The following is a 4724-nucleotide window of genomic DNA, read 5'->3' as shown; positions in this document are numbered from 1 at the left end:
AAGCACTGGGATACAAAAAAAGTATAAATACAAGCCCTTCTTTTTTTTTTTTAATGTATGAGGTATTTCATTTTTTCCGTTACATGTAAAGATAGTTCTCAACTTTTGTTTATACATGCTTTACAATTTCAGATTTTTCTCCCTCCCTCCCCTCCCTCCCCCCTCCCCTAGACAGCAGGTAATCTGATATAGGTTATATCTATATATCTCATACATATACATATAGATATATATATATACACACACATATATATATACACATAATAACATTAATCCTATTTCTGCATTAATCCTGTTACAAGAGAAAGAATCAGAGCAGTGATGAAAAACCTCAAAATAGGAAAAAAAAAACAGCACCCAAAACAAAAGAAATAATATGGTTCAATCAGCATCTATACTGCACAGTTCTTTCTTTCTTTTTTTTTCTTGGATTTGGAGATCCTCTTCTATCATGAGTTCCCTGGAACTCTTCTGTACCATTGCATTGGTGAGAAGAATATAGTCCATCACAGTAGGTCAACACTCAATGTTGATGATACTGTGTACAATGTTCTTCTGGTTCTGCTCATCTCACTCATCATCAGCTCACGTAAGACCCTCCAGGTTTCTCTGAACTCTTCCTGCTCATCATTTCTTACAGCACAATAGTATTCCATTGTATTCATATACCACAACTTGTCCAGCCATTCCCCAATTGATGGGCACCCCCTCAACTTCCAATTCCTTGCTACCACGTAAAGAGCAGCTATAAATATTTTTGTACATGTGGGTCCCTTTCCCCCTTCCATGATTTCTTTGGGCAAAAGACCTAAAAGTGGGATTGCTGGGTCAAAGGGTATGCATAGCTTTATCGCCCTTTGGGCATAATTCCAAATTCCTCTCCAGAATGGTTGGATCAGCTCACAGCTCCACCAACAATGCATTAGTGTTCCAATTTTCCCACAGCCTCTCCAACATTTATTATCTTCCTTTTTTGTCATTTTAGCCAATCGGATAGGTGTCAGGTGGTACCTCAGAGTTGTTTTAATTTGCATCTCTCTAATCATTAGAGATTTAGAGCATTTTTTCATATGGGAATAGATAGCTTCGGTTTCTTCATCAGAAAACTGCCTGTTCATATCCTTTGACCATTTCTCAATTGGGGAATGACTTGGATTCTTATAAATTTGATTTAATTCCCTATATATTTTAGAGATGAGGCCTTTATCAGAAGCACTGGCCTCAAAAATTGTTTCCCAGCTTTCTGCCTCCCTTCCAATTTTGGATGCATTGCTTCTGTTTGTACAAAAATTTTTTAATTGAATATAATCAAAATCATCCATTTTGCATTTTATAATATACTCTATCTCTTGTTTGGTCAAAAACTGTTCTCCTTTCCAAAGATCTGATAGGTACACTATTCCTTTCTCTCCTAATTTACCTATGGTATCACCTCTTATGTCTAAATCATGTATCCATTTTGACCTTATTTTAGTATAAGGTGTAAGATGTTAGTCTATGCCTAATTTCTGCCATACTATCTTCCAGTTTTCCCAGCAGTTTTTGTCAAATACTGAGTTCCTATCCAAGAAGCTGGAGTCTTTGGGTTTATCAAACACTATATTACTAGTGTCATTTACTACTGCATTTCCTGAGCCTAGCCTATTCCATTGATCTACCACTCTATTTTTTAGCCAGTACCAGATAGTTTTGATGACTGACGCTTTATAGTAAAGCTCCAGGTTTGGTACCGCTAACCCACCTTCCTGTGAATTTTTTTTTTCATTATTTCCCTGGATATTCTTGATTTTTTGTTTCTCCAGATGAATTTTGTTATTATTTTTTCTAGCTGTATAAAATAATTTTTAGGTAGTCTGATTGGTATGGCACTGAATAAGTAAATTAATTTAGGCAGTATTGTCATTTTTACTATATTAGCTCTGCCTATCCATGAGCAATTGATATCTTTCCAATTATTTAGATCTGATTTGATTTGTGTGAAGAGTGTTTGGTAGTTGTGTTCATAGAGTTCCTGGGTTTGTCTTGGCAAGTAGACTCCCAAGTATTTTATATTATCTACCGTTACTTTAAATGGAATTTCTCTTTCTATCTCTTGCTGCTGGACTTTGTTGGTCATGTATAGAAATGCTGATGATTTATGTGGATTTATTTTATATCCTGCTACTTTGCTGAAGTTGTTAATTGTTTCAAGTAATTTTTGACTTGATTCTCGAGGATTCCTTAAGTATACCATCATATCATCTGCAAAGAGTGATAGTTTTGTTTCCTCCTTGCCTATTCTAATTCCTTTAATTCCTTTCTCTTCTCTGATTGCTAAAGCTAACATTTCTAGAACAATATTAAATAATAGGGGTGATAATGGACATCCCTGTTTCACCCCTGATCTTATTGGGAAGGCCTCTAATTTATCTCCATTGCATATAATACTTGCTGATGGCTTTAGGTAGATACTGTTTATTATTCTAAGGAAAGCTCCCCCTATTCCTAAACTCTCTAGTGTTTTTATTAGGAATGGGTGCTGTACTTTGTCAAAAGCTTTAAAAAATATGGAACGCTTCACGAATTTGCGTGTCATCCTTGCGCAGGGGCCATGCTAATCTTCTCTGTATCGTTCCAATTTTAGTATATGTGCTGCCGAAGCGAGCACCAAGCCCTTCTTTCAAGTATCCCATAGTATAATGGTGGAGATAACATGTAAACAACTGAGCTATAAACAAGCAAAATAAGAAACAATCACTGGAGATGCTAGAGTTCTAGAGGCACTAGAATTAAGGGAAAGAGATGTCTGAAAGTGGAATGCTTATATTTGAGACTCCAAGAAAAATCAGGGGAGCAAGAGGGAGAAGATTCCAGGCATGGGCAACAAAAAGCCAGTGAAAATACCTAAAATCAGGTTATACAGGTGCTTAAGGAACAAGAAGCAATTAAGTGGTGGGGTGGATAGAACACTGGGCCTCTAGTCAAGAAGACTCATCATGAGTTCAAATCGAGTCTCAGACACTTCTAGTCCTGTGACCCTGGGCAATTCACTTAACCCTGTTTGTCTCAGTTTCATCATCTGCAAATGAGCTAGAGAAGAAAATGACAAACCATTCCAGTATCTCTGCCAAGAAAACTCTAAGTGGGGTCATGAAGCATTGGACAAACTAAAACAATTAAAAAACAAAAAGGGAGAATGACGGGGATTAGACAGAAAAGATAAGAGGACCCAGAACCGGGGCAGCTAGGTGGCGCAGTGGATAAGGCACCGGCCCTGGATTCAGGAATAACTGAGTTCAAATTTGGCCTCAGATACTTGACACTTACTAGCTGTGTGACCCTGGGCAAGTCACTTAGCCCCCATTGCCCCACAAAACAAAACAAAACAAACAAAACAAAACAAACAAACAAACAAAAAGAGCACCCAGAACAGAGCTTTTTAGAACAGTCACAGTTAGTGAGCATGACCTAGATATAGAATGAACAAAGGACACTTGGAAGTTGAAGAGAGATAGCTAACAGGAGAAAAACCCCCAAAGAAGAAAGTATAAAGAAGAACAGAGTGAGGGTTTCAAAGGCTTCAGAGAGGTCAAAAAGTATGACAACTGAGAATTAGCCATTAGATTTGGCGATTAAGAAGTTGTTAGTAACTTTGAAAAGAACAATTTTGGTTGAATGATGGGGTTGGAAGCCAGATTTCAGAGAATTAAGAAGAGATTTAAATGAAAAGAAGTGGAGAAGGCTATGGCAGATAACCTTCTCAAGGAGTTTAGCCACAAAAAGCAGGAGAGATGGCATAGGAGGTAGTGGAGAAAGATGGTTCAAGTAAGGATTTTTTTTTTTACAATGCAAGAGATATGGACATGTTTGTGGGTGCCACTAGGCAGGGAGAGGTTGAAGATAAGTGAAAGAACATTTATACATATAGCATTTTTAAATTTGCAAACTTAACATATGCTATCTCATTTGATCTTTACAACAGTTGTCTTTGATAGAATGTATTATTAGCCTCATTTTACAGGGAAGGCAACCGAGACTCTGAGAAGCTAAATGATTTTGCCTAGGGTCACTAATCTAGTAAGTGACTGAGGGTTCAAACTCAGTTCTTCCTGATTCCAAGTGCAATTCTGTTATGCCACTTAGCTGCTTGCCATCTGGCAAGTATATCTACCTGTCAGATTCTTCAAAGTTAATGAAACTTTTATTTTAGATTCAAGAGCAATGATAGTGTGTTATTTAAGGATCAACCTAGTGTAATAGATAAGAGGAGTCTAGCAGCCTTTACAAAAAGATAAGGGATCCACACGTTTAAATAAAAGTTCATTTTATTGAGGTTCCTAGGACACAGCATTTCTGTAGTCAAAGGAAGCTTATGGACTGCTTCTACAATAATGTTTTGTGAGAAAATAATGGGGTTTTGGGACTCCCAGAGGCCCCTGCTGATAGAGCCTAGCCTGACCTTTCATAAGATCAACCCAGAGTCAGGAAGTTACCTCACTCAAAATCACACCCACCTGAAAACCTTCTTCCCACCAGAGGATCTGGTCTCTGGGCTCTGACATCAGCGACTGTGCCGAACCACCCTCAAATCCAGTGAATCAATAGATTCGAATGATGCTAGCCAATTAGCTTTAAGCAGTGTGTGAGGGCTCATCTCTGGTTTCCCTCAGAGAGCTTACTTACTCTGGCTGAGCTCTCTCTTTGGTCCACTAGGGTTCCCCATTTTCTCTCTCTCTTCTATTTCC

General features: G+C 37.9%; 1 non-coding gene across 1 annotated transcript; it reads right to left on the bottom strand.

Annotated features, from left to right (window-relative positions):
* Nucleotides 1-2540: 2540 nt before the first annotated feature.
* On the bottom strand, nucleotides 2541-2647 carry LOC122737423. The gene has a single exon (XR_006354259.1). It is a non-coding gene; the product is annotated as a U6 spliceosomal RNA (small nuclear RNA).
* Nucleotides 2648-4724: the final 2077 nt, after the last annotated feature.

This window comes from Dromiciops gliroides, chromosome 1 (assembly GCF_019393635.1).
Source record: "Dromiciops gliroides isolate mDroGli1 chromosome 1, mDroGli1.pri, whole genome shotgun sequence".
Classification (NCBI taxonomy): domain Eukaryota; kingdom Metazoa; phylum Chordata; class Mammalia; order Microbiotheria; family Microbiotheriidae; genus Dromiciops; species Dromiciops gliroides.
This window is presented reverse-complemented; position numbering and strand designations above follow the sequence as displayed.